Source organism: Arachis hypogaea, chromosome 14, assembly GCF_003086295.3.
Source record: "Arachis hypogaea cultivar Tifrunner chromosome 14, arahy.Tifrunner.gnm2.J5K5, whole genome shotgun sequence".
In the NCBI taxonomy this organism is placed as follows: Eukaryota; Viridiplantae; Streptophyta; class Magnoliopsida; order Fabales; family Fabaceae; genus Arachis; species Arachis hypogaea.
Window position 1 is genome coordinate 29,690,863 of NC_092049.1, and position 17,285 is coordinate 29,708,147.

Here is a 17,285-nt window from a genome sequence, read left to right on the forward strand (position 1 = left end):
TCAATTAGTTTCTCTAATGCAGCAGAACTGCAAGTTTCATGGACTTCCATCTGAAGATCCTTTTCAGTTCTTAACTGAATTCTTGCAGATATGTGATATTGTTAAGACTAATGGAATAGATCCTGAAGTCTACAGGCTCATGCTTTTCCCTTTTGCTGTAAGAGACAGAGCTAGATTATGGTTGGATTCTCAACCTAAAGACAGCCTGAACTCTTGGGATAAGCTGGTCACGGCTTTCTTAGCCAAGTACTTTCCTCCTCAAAAGCTGAGCAAGCTTAGAACTGATGTTCAAACCTTCAGACAGAAAGAAGGTGAATCCCTCTATGAAGCTTGGGAAAGATACAAACAGTTGACCAAAAAGTGTCCTTCTGACATGCTTTCAGAATGGACCATCCTGGATATATTCTATGATGGTTTATCTGAGCTATCAAAGATGTCACTGGACACTTCTGCAGGTGGATCCATTCACCTAAAGAAAACGCCTGCAGAAGCTCAAGAACTCATTGACATGGTTGCTAATAACCAGTTCATGTACACTTCTGAAAGGAATCCTGTGAGTAATGGGACGCCTATGAAGAAGGGAGTTCTTGAAGTTGATACTCTGAATGCCATATTGGCTCAGAATAAAATATTGACTCAGCAAGTCAATATGATCTCTCAGAGTCTGCATGGAATGCAAGCTGCATCCAACAGTACTCAAGGGGCATCTTCTGAAGAAGAAGCCTATGATCCTGAGAACCCTGCAATAGCAGAGGTGAATCACTTAGGTGAACCTTATGGAAACACCTATAACTCAACATGGAGAAATCATCCAAATTTCTTATGGAAGGATCAAAAGCCCCAACAAGGCTTTAATAATGGTGGAAGAAACAGGTTTAGCAATAGCAAGCCTTTTCCATCATCAACTCAGCAACAGACAGATAACTCTGAACAAAATGCTTCTAATTTAGCAAATCTAGTCTCTGATCTATCTAAGGCCACTGTAAGTTTCATGAATGAAACAAGGTCTTCCATTAGAAATCTGGAAGCACAAGTGGACCAGCTGAGTAAAAGGATCACTGAAATCCCTCCTAGTACTCTCCCAAGCAATACAGAAGAGAATCCAAAAGGAGAGTGCAAGGCCATTGACATAAGTGCCCTGGCCGAACCTGTGAGGAGAGGAGAGGCCGTGAATCCCAAGAAGGAAGACCTCCTGGGACGTTCAGTGACCAATAAGGAGCTTCCCTCTGAGGAACCAAAGGACTCTGAGGCTCATCTAGAGACCATAGAGATTCCATTGAACCTCCTTATGCCCTTCATGAGCTCTGATGAGTATTCCTCTTCTGAAGAGAATGAGGATGTTACTGAAGAGCAAACTGCCAAGTTTCTTGGTGCAATCATGAAGCTGAATGCCAAATTATTTGGCATTGATACTTGGGAAGTTGAACCTCCCTTGTTCATCAATGAACTAAGTGATCTGGATCAACTGACATTGCCTCAGAAGAGACAGGATCCTGGAAAGTTCATAATACCCTGTACCATAGGCACCATGATCTTTAAGGCTCTGTGTGATCTTGGTTCAGGAATAAACCTCATGCCCCTCTCTGTAATAGAGAAATTGGGAATCTATGGGGTGCAAGCTGCTAAAATCTCATTAGAGATGGCAGACAGCTCAAGAAAACAGGTTTATGGACAAGTAGAGGACGTGTTAGTAAAGGTTGAGGGCCTTTACATACCTACTGATTTCATAGTCCTGGATACTGGAAAGGAAGAGGATGAATCTATCATCCTAGGAAGACCTTTCCTGGCCACAGCAAGAGCTGTGATTGATGTTGACAGAGGTGAAATAGTCCTTCAATGGAATGAGAACTCCCTTGTATTCAAAACTCAAGGATCTCCCTCTGCAACCATGGAGAGGAAGCTTGAAAAGCTTCTCTCAAAGCAGAGTCAACCAGAGCCCCCACAGTCAAACTCTAAGTTTGGTGTTGGGAGGCCACAACCAAACTCTAAATTTGGTGTTGAACTCCCATATCCAAACTCTAAGTTTGGTGTTGGAGAGTCTCAACAAAGCTCTGCACATCTGTGAGGCTCCATGAGAGCCCACTGTCAAGCTGTTGACATTAAAGAAGCGCTTGTTGGGAGGCAACCCAATGTTTATCTAATTCTTATTTTTGTTATTTTTCATGTTTTCTTAGGTTCATGATCATGTGGAGTCACAAAATAAATAAAAAAATTGAAAACGGAATCAAAAACAGCAGAAGAAAAATCACACCCTGGAGGAGCATCTGTCTGGCATTCAAACGCCAGAACAGAGCATAGTTCTGGCGCTGAACGCCCAGAATGGGAGCATCCTGGCGCTGAACGCCCAGAACAGGCATGGTTCTGGCGTTCAACGCCAGAGCGCTGAACGCCCAGAGTTGTGTGCAAGGGCATTTTGCATGCCTAAATTGGTGCAGGGATAAAAATGCCTTGACACCTCAAGATCTGTGGACCTCACAGGATCACCTCAGGATCTGTGGACCCCACAGGATCCCCACCTACCTCCACTCACTCTCTTCTCTCTTCTCAATCATCCTCTATTCCCAATAAACACTCTTCCCTATTAACTCTTTACCACTCACATCCAAACAACCACTTTCCTTCAAAATTCAACATCTCTTTCCCACCCATATGGCCGAATACACATCTCCCTCCATCTCCTCCATATCTTCTTCTTATTCTTCTATTCTTTCTTCTTTTGCTCGAGGGCGAGCAACATTCTAAGTTTGGTGTGGTAAAAAGAATAGCTTTTTTGTTTTTTTTTTCATAACCATTGATGGCACCTAAGGCCAGAGAAACCTCTAGAAAGAGGAAAGGGAAGACAAAAGCTTCCATCAAGGGTCTATAGCTCAGTGGTAGAACATTTTACTGCAAATCAAGAGATCCCTGAGATACCTCAGGGGATACATTTTCTTCCACACAATTATTGGAAGCAACTAAGGGTGGAACATCAAGAGCACTCCTTCATCCTTCATGAAATCAGAGAAGATCTAAAAGCAATGAAGGAGGAGCAGCAAAGACAAGGAAGAGACATAGAAGAGCTCAAGGACATCACTAAGGTGGACTCATTCCTTGTTCTTACTTTCTCTGTTTTTCGTTTTCTATATTATGTGCTTATCTATGTTTGTGTCTTCATTACATGATCATTAGTAGTAGTAACTATGTCTTAAAGTTATAAATGTCCTATGAATCCATCACCTCTCTTAAAAAAAAATTGTTTTAAATCAAAAGAACAAGAAGTACATGAGTTTTGAATTTATCCTTGAACTTAGTTTAATTATATTGATGTGGTGACAATGCTTCTTATTTTCTGAATGTATGCTTGAACAGTGCATATGTCTTTTGAAGTTGTTGTTTAAGAATGTTAAATATGTTGGCTCTTGAAAGAATAATGACTAGGAGACATGTTATTTGATAATCTGAAAAATCATAAAAATGATTCTTGAAGCAAGAAAAAGCAGCAAAGAACAAAGCTTGCAGAAAAAAAAAAAAAAGAGGCGAAAAAAAATTTAGAAGAAAAAGAAAAAGCAAGCAGAAAAAGCCAAAGCTCTTAAAACCAAGAGGCAAGAGCAAAAAGCCAATAACCCTTAAAACCAAAAGGCAAGGGCAAATAAAAAGGATCCCAAGGCTTTGAGCATCAGTGGATAGGAGGACCTAAAGGAATAAAATCCTGGTCTAAGCGGCTAAACCAAGCTGTCCCTAACCATATGCTTGTGGCGTGAAGGTGTCAAGTGAAAACTTGAGACTGAGCGGTTAAAGTCAAGGTCCAAAGCAAAAGAAGAGTGTGCTTAAGAACCCTGGACACCTCTAATTGGGGACTTTAGCAAAGCTGAGTCACAATCTGAAAAGGTTCACCCGATTATGTGTCTGTGGCATTTATGTATCCGGTGGTAATACTGGAAAACAAAGTGCTTAGGGCCACGGCCAAGACTCATAAAATAGCTGTGTTCAAGAATCATCATACTGAACTAGGAGAATCAATAACACTATCTGAACTCTGAGTTCCTATAGATGCCAATCATTCTGAACCTCAATGGATAAAGTGAGATGCCAAAACTATTCAAGAGGCAAAAAGCTATAAGTCCCGCTCATATGATTGAAGCTCTGTTTCATTGATAGTTTGGAATTTATAGTATATTCTATTCTTTTTATCCTATTTTGATTTTCAGTTGCTTGGGGACAAGCAACAATTTAAGTTTGGTGTTGTGATGAGCGGATAATTTATACGCTTTTTGACATTGTTTTTAGTATTTTTTAGTAGGATCTAGTTACTTTTAGGGATGTTTTTAATAGATTTTGTGTTAAATTCACATTTCTGGACTTTACTATGAGTTTGTGTGTTTTTCTGTGATTTCAGGTATTTTCTGGCTGAAATTGAGGGACTTGAGCAAAAATCAGATTCAGAGGTTGAAAAAGGACTGCTGATGCTGTTGGATTCTGACCTCCCTGCACTCAAAGTGGATTTTCTGGAGCTACAGAACTCGAAATGGCGCGCTTCCAATTGCGTTGGAAAGTAGACATCCAGGGCTTTCCAGAAATATATAATAGTCCATACTTTGGCCAAGAATTGACAATGTAAACTGGCGTTCAACGCCAGCCTTCTGCCCAAATCTGGCGTCCAGCGCCAGAAAAGGATCCAAAACCAGAGTTGAACGCCCAAACTGGCACAAAAACTGGCGTTCAACTCCACAAATGGCCTCTGCACGTGCAACACTCAGGCTCAGCCCAAACACACACCAAGTGGGCCCCAAAAGTGGATTTATACATCAAATACTTACTCATGTAAACCCTAGTAGCTAGTTTATTATAAATAGGACCTCTTACTATTGTATTAGACATCTTTGGATTACCTTATGATCCTTTGATCACGTTTTAGGGGGCTGGCCATCTCGGCCATGCCTGGACCTTCACTTATGTATTTTCATACGGTAGAGTTTCTACACTCCATAGATTAAGGTGTGGAGCTCTGCTGTTCCTCAAAGATTAATGCAAAGTACTACTGTTTTCTATTCAATTCTTCTTATTTCGCTTCTAAGATATCCATTCGCACCCAAGAACATGATGAAGGTGATGATTATGTGTGACTCTCATCATCCTTCTCCCTTATGAACGCGTGCCTGACACACACTTCTGTTCTACATGAAATAAGCTAGAATGAGTATCTCTTAGATCTCCTAACCAGAATCTTCGTGGCGTAAGCTAGAATGATGGCGGCATTCAAGAGAATCCGGAAGGTCTAAACCTTGTCTGTGGTATTCTGAGTAGGATTCAATGATTGAATGACTGTGACGAGCTTCAAACTCGCGAGTGCTGGGCGTTAGTGACAGACGCAAAAGGAGGGTGAATCCTATTCCAGCATGATCGAGAACCGACAGAAAATCCACAGAAAATAATGAATCCAACAGCATCAGCAGTCCTTTTTCAACCTCTGAATCTGATTTCTGCTCAAGTCCCTCAATTTCAGCCAGAAAATACCTGAAATCACAGAAAAACACACAAACTCATAGTAAAGTCCAGAAATGTGAATTTAACATAAAAACTAATGAAAACATCCCTAAAAGTAACTAGATCCTACTAAAAACATACTAAAAACAATGCCAAAAAGCGTATAAATTATCCGCTCATCACAACACCAAACTTAAATTGTTGCTTGTCCCTAAGCAACTGAAAATCAAAATAGGATAAAAAGAAGAGAATATACTATAAATTCCAAACTATCAATGAAACATAGCTTCAATCAAATGAGCGGGACTTATAGCTTTTTGCCTCTTGAATAGTTTTGGCATCTTACTTTATCCATTGAGGTTAGAATGATTGGCATCTATAGGAATTCAGAGTTCAGATAGTGTTATTGATTCTCCTAGTTCAGTATGATGATTCTTGAATACAGCTTCTTTATGAGTCTTGGCCGTGGCCCTAAGCACTTTGTTTTCCAGTGTTACCACCAGATACATAAATGCCACAGACACATAATTGGGTGAACCTTTTCAGATTGTGACTCAGGTTTGCTAAAGTCCCCAATTAGAGGTGTCCAGGGTTCTTAAGCACACTCTTCTTTTGCTTTGGACCTTGACTTTAACCGCTCAGTCTCAAGTTTTCACTTGACACCTACACGCCACAAGCACATGGTTAGGGACAGCTTGGTTTAGCCGCTTAGACCAGGATTTTATTCCTTTAGGCCCTCCTATCCACTGATGCTCAAAGCCTTGGGATCCTTTTTATTTGCCCTTGCCTTTTGGTTTTAGGGGTTATTGGTTTTTTCTGCTTGCTTTTTCTTTCTATTTTTTTTTTCTTTTTTTACATTTTTTTTTCGCCTATATTTTTTTTTTTTCCTGCAAGCTTTGTTCTTTGCTGCTTTTTCTTGCTTCAAGAATCATTTTTATGATTTTTCAGATTATCGAATAACATGTCTCCTAGTCATCATTCTTTCAAGAGCCAACATATTTAACATTCTTAAACAACAACTTCGAAAGACATATGCACTGTTCAAGCATACATTCAGAAAACAAGAAGCATTGTCACCACATCAATATAATTAAACTAAGTTCAAGGATAAATTCAAAACTCATGTACTTCTTGTTCTTTTGAATTAAAACATTTTTCATTTAAGAGAGGTGATGGATTCATAGGACATTCATAACTTTAAGACATAGTTACTACTACTAATGATCATGTAATGAAGACACAAACATAGATAAGCACATAATATAGAAAACGAAAAACAGAGAAAATAAGAACAAGGAATGAATCCACCTTAGTGATGTCCTTGAGCTCTTCTATGTCTATTCCTTGTCTTTGTTGCTCCTCCCTCATTGCTTTTAGATCTTCTCTGATTTCATGAAGGATGATGGAGTGCTCTTGATGTTCCACCCTTAGTTGCTTCCAATAATTGTGTGGAAGAAAATGTATCCCCTGAGGTATCTCAGGGATCTCTTGATTTGCAGTCAAATGTTCTACCACTGAGCTATAGACCCTTGATGGAAGCTTTTGTCTTCCCTTTCCTCTTTCTAGAGGTTTCTCTGGCCTTAGGTGCCATCAATGGTTATGGAAAATACAAAAAAAAACTATGCTTTTACCACACCAAACTTAGAATGTTGCTCGCCCTCGAGCAAAAGAAGAAAGAATAGAAGAATAAGAAGAAGATATGGAAATAAAAACTAGGATTATGAGGAGGTAAAGTGGGGATCCTGTGGGGTCCACAGATCCTGAGATGATCCTGTGGTGTCCACAGATCCTGAGGTGTCAAGGCATTTACATCCCTGCACCAATTTAGGCATGCAAAATGCCCTTGCACACAACTCTGGGCGTTCAGCGCCAGGTTGGTGCCCATTTTGGGCGTTCAACGCCCATTTGCTGCCATTTCTGGCGTTGAACGCCAGAACCATGCTTGTTCTGGGCGTTCAGCGCCAGAATGCTCCCATTCTGGGCGTTCAGCGCCAGAACTATGCTCTGTTCTGGCGTTTGAACGCCAGACAGATGCTCCTCCAGGGTGTGATTTTTCTTCTGCTGTTTTTGATTCCGTTTTCAATTTTTATATTTATTTTGTGACTCCACATGATCATGAACCTAAGAAAACATGAAAAACAATAAAAATAAGAATTAGATAAACATTGGGTTGCCTCCCAACAAGCGCTTCTTTAATGTCAATAGCTTGACAGTGGGCTCTCATGGAGCCTCACAGATGTGCAGAGCTTTGTTGAGACTCTCCAATACCAAACTTAGAGTTTGGATATGGGAGTTCAACACCAAACTTAGAGTTTGGTTGTGGCCTCCCAACACCAAACTTAGAGTTTGACTGTGGGGGCTCTGGTTGACTCTGCTTTGAGAGAAGCTTTTCCTCCTTCCTCTCCATGGTTGCAGAGGGAGATCCTTGAGTTTTGAATACAAGGGAGTTCTCATTCCATTGAAGGACTATTTCACCTCTGTCAACATCAATCACAGCTCTTGCTGTGGCCAGGAAAGGTCTTCCTAGGATGATGGATGCATCCTCTTCCTTTCCAGTATCCAGGACTATGAAATCAGCAGGGATGTAAAGGCCCTCAACCTTTACTAAAACGTCCTCTACTTGTCCATAAGCCTGTTTTCTTGAGCTGTCTGCCATCTCTAGTGAGATTTTAGCAGCTTGTACCCCATAGATTCCCAGTTTCTCTATTACAGAGAGGGGCATGAGGTTTATTCCTAAACCAGGGTCACACAGAGCTTTAAAGATCATGGTGCCTATGGTACAGGGTATTATAAACTTTCCAGGATCCTGTCTCTTCTGAGGCAATGTCAGTTGATCCAGATCACTTAGTTCATTGATGAACAAGGGAGGTTCAACTTCCCAAGTATCAATGCCAAACAATTTGGCATTCAGCTTCATGATTGCACCAAGAAACTTGGCAGTTTGCTCTTCAGTGACATCCTCATTCTCTTCTGAAGAGGAATACTCATCAGAGCTCATGAAGGGTATAAGGAGGTTCAATGGAATCTCTATGGTCTCTAGATGAGCCTCAGAGTCCTTTGGTTCCCCAGAGGGAAGCTCCTTATTGACCACTGGACGTCCCAGGAGGTCTTCCTCCTTGGGATTTGCGTCCTCTCCTTCCTTTAAAGGTTCGGCCATGGCGCTTATGTCAATGGCCTTGCACTCTCCTTTTGGGTTCTCTTCTGTATTGCTTGGGAGAGTACTAGGAGGGATATCAGTGATCCTTTTACTCAGCTGGCCCACTTGTGCTTCCAGATTTCTAATGGAAGACCTTGTTTCATTCATGAAACTTACAGTGGCCTTAGATAGATCAGAGACTAGATTTGCTAAATTAGAAGCATTTTGTTCAGAGTTCTCTGTCTGTTGCTGAGTGGATGATGGAAAAGGCTTGCTATTGCTAAACCTGTTTCTTCCACCATTATTAAAGCCTTGTTGGGGCTTTTGATCCTTCCATGAGAAATTTGGATGATTTCTCCATGTTGAGTTATAGGTGTTTCCATAAGGTTCACCTAAGTAATTTACCTCTGCTATTGCAGGGTTCTCAGGATCATAGGCTTCTTCTTCAGAAGATGCCTCTTGAGTACTGTTGGATGCAGCTTGTATTCCATGCAGACTCTGAGAAATCATATTGACTTGCTGAGTCAATATTTTGTTCTGAGCCAATATGGCATTCAGAGTATCAACTTCAAGAACTCCCTTCTTCATAGGCGTCCCATTGCTCACAGGATTCCTTTCAGAAGTGTACATGAACTGGTTATTAGCAACCATGTCAATGAGTTCTTGAGCTTCTGCAGGCGTTTTCTTTAGGTGAATGGATCCACCTGCAGAAGTGTCCAATGACATCTTTGATAGCTCAGATAAACCATCATAGAATATATCCAGGATGGTCCATTCTGAAAGCATGTCAGAAGGACACTTTTTGGTCAACTGTTTGTATCTTTCCCAAGCTTCATAGAGGGATTCACCTTCTTTCTGTTTGAAAGTTTGAACGTCCACTCTAAGCTTGCTCAGCTTTTGAGGAGGAAATTACTTGGCTAAGAAAGCCGTGACCAGCTTATCCCAAGAGTTCAGGCTGTCTTTAGGTTGAGAATCCAACCATAATCTAGCTCTGTCTCTTACAGCAAAAAGGAAAAGCATGAGCCTGTAGACTTCAGGATCTATTCCATTAGTCTTAACAGTATCACATATCTGTAAGAATTCAGTTAAGAACTGAAAAGGATCTTCAGATGGAAGTCCATGAAACTTGCAGTTCTGCTGCATCAGAGAAACTAATTGAGGTTTCAGCTCAAAGTTGTTTGCTCCAATGGCAGGAATGGAGATGCTTCTTCCATGTAAATTGGAATTAGGTGCAGTGAAGTCACCAAGCATCTTCCTTATATTATTATTATTTTCGGCTGCCATCTCCTTTTCCTGTTCGAAAATTTCTGAAAGGTTATCTCTGGATTGTTGTATTTTAGCTTCTCTTAATTTTTTCTTCAGAGTCCTTTCAGGTTCTGGATCTGCTTTAACAAGAATGTTTTTGTCCTTGCTCCTGCTCATATGACAAAGAAGATGGCACAGAAAAAATAGTAATAATAATATGGATCCTTTACACCACGGTATAGGGATCCTTGTGTTAGTAGAAGAAAAGAATGGAAGAAAATCTGAACTCAGAGAGAGAGGGGGTTCGGATTTTTGGAGAGTTGAAGGAAAGATGTTAGTACATCAATAAACAAATAGAAGAAGATGAGAGGGGGAAGTGAATTTTTGAAAACAATTTTTGAAAAAGAGTTAGTGATTTTTGAAAATAGTTTTTGAAAAAGGTTAGTATTTTTTTCGAAATTTTTTTTTTAAATAAAAATAAAAATAATTAGTTAATAAAAAAGAAATTTTTGAAAAAGAGGGAAGATATTTTCGAAAATTAGAGAGAGAGAGTTAGTTAGGTAGTTTTGAAAAAGTTAAGAAAGAAACAAAAAGTTAGTTAGTTAGTTGAAACAAATTTGAAAAGATAAGAAGTTGGGAAGTTAGAGAAGATATTTTGAAATTAAATTTTGAAAAAGATAAGATAAGAAGATATTTTTTTAAAAAGATATGATAGAAATTAGTTTTTGAAAAAGATTTGATTTTTAAAATCACAATTAATGACTTGATTCATAAGAAATCACAAGATATGATTCTAGAACTTAAAGTTTGAATCTTTCTTAACAAGCAAGTAACAAACTTCAAATTTTTGAATCAAAATTTTAATTGATTATGTTATTTTCGAAAATTATGATATAAAATAAGAAAAAGGTTTTTGAAAATTATTTTTTTGGAATTTTCGAAAATAATCATGAATTTTGAAAAAGATTTTGAATTTTGAAAAAGATTTTGAAAAAGATAAGATTTTCAAATTGAAAATTTGATTTGACTCATGAAAAACAATTTGATTTTAAAAATTTTTGAAAAAGTCAATCCAGATTTTCGAATTTGATGAGAGAAAAAAGGAAAGATATTTTTTTTATTTTTGAAATTTTTTTGAACAACATGAAAATTATGCAATGCATGAAATTTTTAGATCAAAACAATGAATGCATGCATGAATGATATGAATGTCAAGATGAACACCAAGAACATTATGAATGTCAAGATGAACATCAAGAACATAATTTTGAAAAATTTTTTATGCAAAGAAAACATGCAAGACACCAAACTTAGAATTCTTTAATGCTTACGCACTAAGAATTCAAGAATGCATATGATAAACATGAAAAGACACAAAACAAAAAATCATCAAGATCAAACAAGAAGACTTACCAAGAACAACTTGAAGATCATGAAGAACACTATGAAAGCATGAAATTTTCAAAAAATGCAAGATGCATATGCAAGTGACACCAAACTTATAATGTGACTCAAGACTCAAACAAGAAACAGAAAATATTTTTGATTTTTATGATTTTCTAATTTTTTTGGATTTTTATTTTATATTTTTCGAAAATTAAAAGGAAAAATAAGGATTCAAAAAATTTTTAATATGAATTCCAGGAATCTTACCATGTTAGTCTAAAGCTTCAGTCCAGGAATTAGACATGGCTCACTAGCCAGCCAAGCTTTCAAAGAAAGCTCTGGTCCAAAACACTAGACATGGCCAATGGCCAGCCAAGCTTCAGCAGGTGATCGTGGATCAACAGCGGGTAGATCAGGAACAGTAGCAGGTGGATTAGCTCCAACTAGCTTGCTCTTGATAACCAATTGCTAGCCTCAGTCCAAATGAATTTAGACATGGCTTTACAGCCAGCCAGGCTGCAACATATAATTACATGGGCTGAAGTGATTAGTTGAATACCAATCCCAAAGTAGTTTGGGTATGGCTTTACAGCCAGATATGATTCAACATATTTCATGAAACACTAGAATTCATTCTTAAAAATTTTTTGAAGCCATAGAATAATTTATTTTTTGAAAACATTTTTATTTTTTTCGAAAATATATGAGAGATTTTTGAAAATTTTTTTGAAAATTTTTTTTTTTTTTGAAAATAAAATAAAAAGAAAATTACCTAATCTGAGCAACAAGATGAACCGTCAGTTGTCCAAACACGAACAATCCCCGGCAACGGCGCCAAAAACTTGCTGGTTAGTTGAACGGAGTTGTGATCACACGTGCCATTACCAGGGATTATTAAGATCCCAATTCATTACACCATGATCTCTTTGGGGTATTTTTGATTTCATACAAATACAAAGAGACTAACTTTGAGGATCACAATTTCGTCCACCAGTCATGAGGGAGGAGCAACAAAGGCAAGGAAGAGATATAAAGGAGCTCAAGCACTCCGTAAGATCTTCAAGAGGAAGAACTAGCCGTCATCACGAAGGTGGACCCGTTCTTTAATTTCCTTGTTCTTATTTTTCTATTTTTTGAATTCTATGCTTTATGTTTTGTCTATGTTTGTGTCTTTATTACATGATCATTAGTGTCTAGTGTCTATGTCTTAAAGCTATGAATGTCCTATGAATCCTTCACCTTTCTTAAATGATAAATGTTTTTAATAGCAAAAGAAAGAGAAGTACATGGATTTCAAAATTTATCTTGAAATTAGTTTAATCATTTTGATGTGGTGGCAATACTTTTTGTTTTCTGAATGAATGCTTGAATATTGTATATTTTTTAATTTATTGTTTATGAATGTTAAAATTGTTGGCTCTTGAAAGAATAATTAAAAACGAGAAATGTTATTGATAATCTGAAAAATCATAAAATTGATTCTTGAAGCAAGAAAAAGCAGTGAAGAACACAAAGCTTGCGAAAAAAAAGAAAGAATGGCGAAAAGAGAGAGAGAGAGAGAGAAAGAAAAAGCAAGCAGAAAAAGCCAGTAACCCTTTAAACCAAAAGGCAAGGGTAAAGAGGATCCAAGGCTTTGAGTATTAATGGATAGGAGGGCCCAGAGGAATAAAATCATGGCCTAAGCGGCTAAACCAAGCTGTCCCTAACCATGTGCTTGTGGCGTGAAGGTGTCAAGTGAAAAGCTTGAGACTGAGCGGTTAAAGTCGTGGTCCAAAGCAAAAAGAGTGTGCTTAAGAGCTCTGGGCACCTCTAACTAGGGACTCTAGCAAAGCTGAGTCACAATCTGAAAAGGTTCACCCAGTTATGTGTCTGTGGCATTTATGTATCCGGTGGTAATACTGGAAAACAAAATGCTTAGGGTCACGGCCAAGACTCATAAAGTAGCTGTGTTCAAGAATCAACATACTGAACTAGGAGAATCAATAACACTATCTGAATTCTGAGTTCCTATGGATGCCAATCATTCTGAACTTCAAAGGATAAAGTGAGATGCCAAAACTGTTTAGAAGCAAAAAGGCTACAAGTCCCGCTCATCTAATTGGAACTAAGTTCATTGATAAGTTTGGAATTTATTGTATTTTCTCTTCTTTTTATCCTATTTTGTTTTTAGTTGCTTGGGGACAAGCAACAATTTAAGTTTGGTGTTGTGATGAGCGAATAATTTATACCATTTTTGGCATTATTTTTACATAGTTTTTAGTATGTTTTAGTTACTTTTTATTATATTTTTATTAGTTTTTATTCAAAAATCACATTTCGGGACTTTACTATGAGTTTGTGTGTTTTTTCTGTGATTTCATGTATTTTCTGGCTGAATTGAGGGACCTGAGCAAAAATCTGATTCAGAGGCTGAAAAAGGACTGCAGATGCTGTTGGATTCTGAACCTGATGCACTCAAAATGGATTTTCTGGAGTTACAGAGGCCCAATTGGTGCGATCTCAATTGTGTTGGAAAGTAGACATCCTGGGCTTCCCAGCAATATACAATAGTCCATACTTTGCCCGAGATTTGATGGCCCAAACTGGCGTCCAAAGCCAGCCTAAAACATCTTGGCGTAAAATGCCCAAACTGGCACCAGAATTGGAGTTAAACGCCCAAACTGGCACCAAAGCTGGCGTTTAACTCCAGGAACAGCCTATGCACGAAAAAGCTTCAATGCTCAGCCCAAGCACACACAAAGTGGGCCCCGAAAGTGGATTTCTGCACTATCTGCACTTAGTTACTCATTTTCTGTAAACCTAAGTCACTAGTTTAGTATAAATAGCACTTTTTACTATTGTATAGAAGACTTTTGATCCAATTTTCATACTTTGGAGCTGAGACCATTGTTCACGTTTTGGAGGCTGGCCATTCGGCCATGCCTAGACCTTTTTCACTTATGTATCTTCAACGGTGGAGTTTCTACACCCCATAGATTAAGGTGTGGAGCTCTGCTATTCTTCATGAATTAATGCAATTACTACTATTTTCTATTCAATTCATGCCTACTTCTTCTCCAAGATATACTCTCGTACTTAATTCAGTTAAGTCAGAATGAAGGGTTGACCCGTGACAATCACCCAATCTTCGTTACTCGCTTATCCAAGATCCGCGTGCCTGACAACCACAAAGCGGTCTATATGATGTTCAACGTAGTCATTGGACAACAGCTTCAGTATATTCTCTTGGATATCTAATACACGGACCGAGTCGGTGAGATTAGTATCTTCGTGGTATAGGCTAGAACCAATTGACAGCATTCCCAGAATCCGGAAAGTCTAAATCTTGTCTGTGGTATTCCGAGTAGGATCTGTGAAGGAATGACTGTGACGAGTTTCAAACCTGCGAATGTTGGGCACAAGTGACCGTGTGCAAAAGGATCAATGGATCCGATTCCGACGCTAGCGGGAATCGACAGATGATTAGCCATGCGGTAGCTGTGCCTGGTATTTTTCATCCGAGACGAGAAATCCGACAGTTGATTAGCCGTGCAAAAACTGTAGAGGACCATTTTCACTGAGAGGATCTTACAGCTTGCCATGGAAGGGAGCACGCATGATTGGAAGAAGGCAATAGAAAAGCAGAGGTTCAGAAGCAACAAAGCATCTCCAGACGCTTATCTAAAATTCCTACCAATGAATTACATATGTAACTTTATCTTATTTTATGTTTTATTTATCTTTTAATTATCAAAACCACATAACCATTTGAATCCGTCTGACTGAGATTTACAAGATGACCATAGCTTGGTTCAAGCCGACAATCTCTGTGGGATCGACCCTTACTCACATAAGGTTTATTACTTGGACGACCCAGTGCATTTGCTGGTTAGTTGTGCGAAGATGTGAAAAGTGTGAATCACGATTTTCCACACCAAAGTTCAATAATATTAATGCATATTAGGTATCTATTGAAAAGAATGCATGAGTATGTGGAAAAAAAGTGAATAATGGGTAGCTAGGTTTTGCATTAGAATTGTATAGGTTGTTATATGTTAGGTGAGAACTTAAGTTAGCTAAAGATTCAAATTCTAGTCCACTTGACCATATACATCGTCACCCTTATCCTAGCCTCGTTACAACCTTTAGAAAAGTCCTCATGATACTTGTATGCATACACTGAACAATTGTTGATTTTTTTTATGAAAAATAAATCTTAGAGAGCAAGATTAGAAGAGAATTGAGTGAATCAACCCGATACACCTGAGCGGCTAGAGCGTATAGACATTCCGTAAGGAGTTCGATTGCTCAATTCTATGTTTTCACCTAGTATTATCTCTTATCTTGCAAGTTTGTAAACTCGTTTCTATTATTCAAATCAATTGAAGATTTGACTTGAATGATATTGCTTTTGGCCCTCTTTATTTATATGTTCTCTTAAAAAATGATTTATTTTGACCAAGTAAATAGAAGTAAATAAAGTAGATAGAGGTAGGTAGTATTAGGCAGGTTCATTGCATGCATTTAGATAGATTGCATTGAATAAATGTTGATACCCCTTTCTTAAATCTTTCTTGTTATTTAGCATGAGGACATGCTATTGTTTAAGTGTGAAAAGTTTGATAAACCACAATTTTATGGTCAATTTTGGGTTGAATTGAATAGATTTTATCAACTTATTTTGCATTTATTCACTGAAATAGCATAGTTTTATGAATACCTCCTAATTGTGCTTAATAATTAAAAACATACTTTTTAGGCTCTTAAATTGCTAAATTTAATTCGCTTTAATTCCATTTGATGCCTTGATGTGTTTGGTGAGTGATTTCAGGCATAGAAGGCAAAGATGGCTTGAAGAAGTAAAGAAAAAGCGTGAAAAAGTGGAGAATTCATAAAGAAATGAAGTTTGGAGTTCCTCATGGAAATGCGTACGCATGCCTTATACGTACGCATCTTTTGGAAGATCGTCAATTTGCGTGTACGTATCCCCCATACGTACGCATGACTGTTAGCATGTGATTTACTTAAATAAACATGTGGGTCGCGATTTCAGGGCTTTCTTGGGCCCAATCTAACTCATTTCTAAAGTATTTGATGCAATTCTCAAGGAGGATCAAGGGAGAGCAATTAGGATAGCTTAAGAACATGTTTTAGGGTAGTTTTCTAGAGAGAGAAGCTCCCTCTTCTCTCTAGAAGTTAGGGTTTTTAGCTTAGTTTTCTCTTTAATTTCAAATTTTGATCTTGTTCTAGTGTAGTTTTCTTTATATTTTCATGCCTTTGTAGTTTAATTCTCTTAGTTTCTCTTGTTAATTTTTCATTTTTGCCACTTTTAGTTTTATGAACTGTTGTTGAATTTTGATTTTCTTTAATGCAATTTATATTTTCATGTTTATTGTTGCTCCTTTTAATTGTTGCTATTGCTTTCTTACATTTGGTAGTTGTGGATTTTATTATTCTTACAATTTAATCATATTTTAATTTTATGCCTTCCAAGTGTTTGTGAAAATGCTTCTCTTAGTTTTAGGATAGAATTTTACACTATTGGCTTGAAATTGAGTATTCGAGGTGACCTTGAGTCACTAATGATCGAATTGATTGATAATTTAGAGATTTTAATTAATCTCGTTTCCGTTAACGAGTAAGACCTATGGATTGAGATTGATTAAACTCGGTTGAATTATCTTACAATTTAGAGATTAACTAATAGGGTTTGTTCTTGTAATTGTCATGTCATAGTTAGTGAGACGAGAGTTGTTGATGTCCAATATTGATTGTGATATAGGATTGTTAGTTGTTCTTGTTTCCAATGATGAGTAAGACCTATGAATTAAGACTGACTATGCCTATTTGACTTTCTCTCGATGTTGGAGATGACGAAATGGGATTAACTCTAGGTAATCGCCATGTGTTAACCATGAGTTTATGCAAGTATGGAGCCTTGAACCTCCTTAATAAGTTGGACCCGATGTGCCTGATGCAGAACATGTGCCATGCCCTTGGTGGTGACCATGCACCGTTACTGCGAGCTATTACTGTATCGATGGAGTTATGGCGGTCAGAAATAATAACCATGCCA

The 17,285-nt window shown here is 37.9% G+C and overlaps 2 non-coding genes across 2 annotated transcripts; one reads left to right on the top strand and one right to left on the bottom strand.

Annotated features, from left to right (window-relative positions):
• Window positions 1-271: 271 nt before the first annotated feature.
• LOC112746772 (small nucleolar RNA R71) lies at window positions 272-379 on the bottom strand. The gene has a single exon (XR_003174636.1). It is a non-coding gene; the product is annotated as a small nucleolar RNA R71 (small nucleolar RNA).
• A 9,000-nt stretch (window positions 380-9,379) lies between these two features.
• LOC112745255 (small nucleolar RNA R71) lies at window positions 9,380-9,487 on the top strand. Its single transcript, XR_003173192.1, has one exon. It is a non-coding gene; the product is annotated as a small nucleolar RNA R71 (small nucleolar RNA).
• Window positions 9,488-17,285: the final 7,798 nt, after the last annotated feature.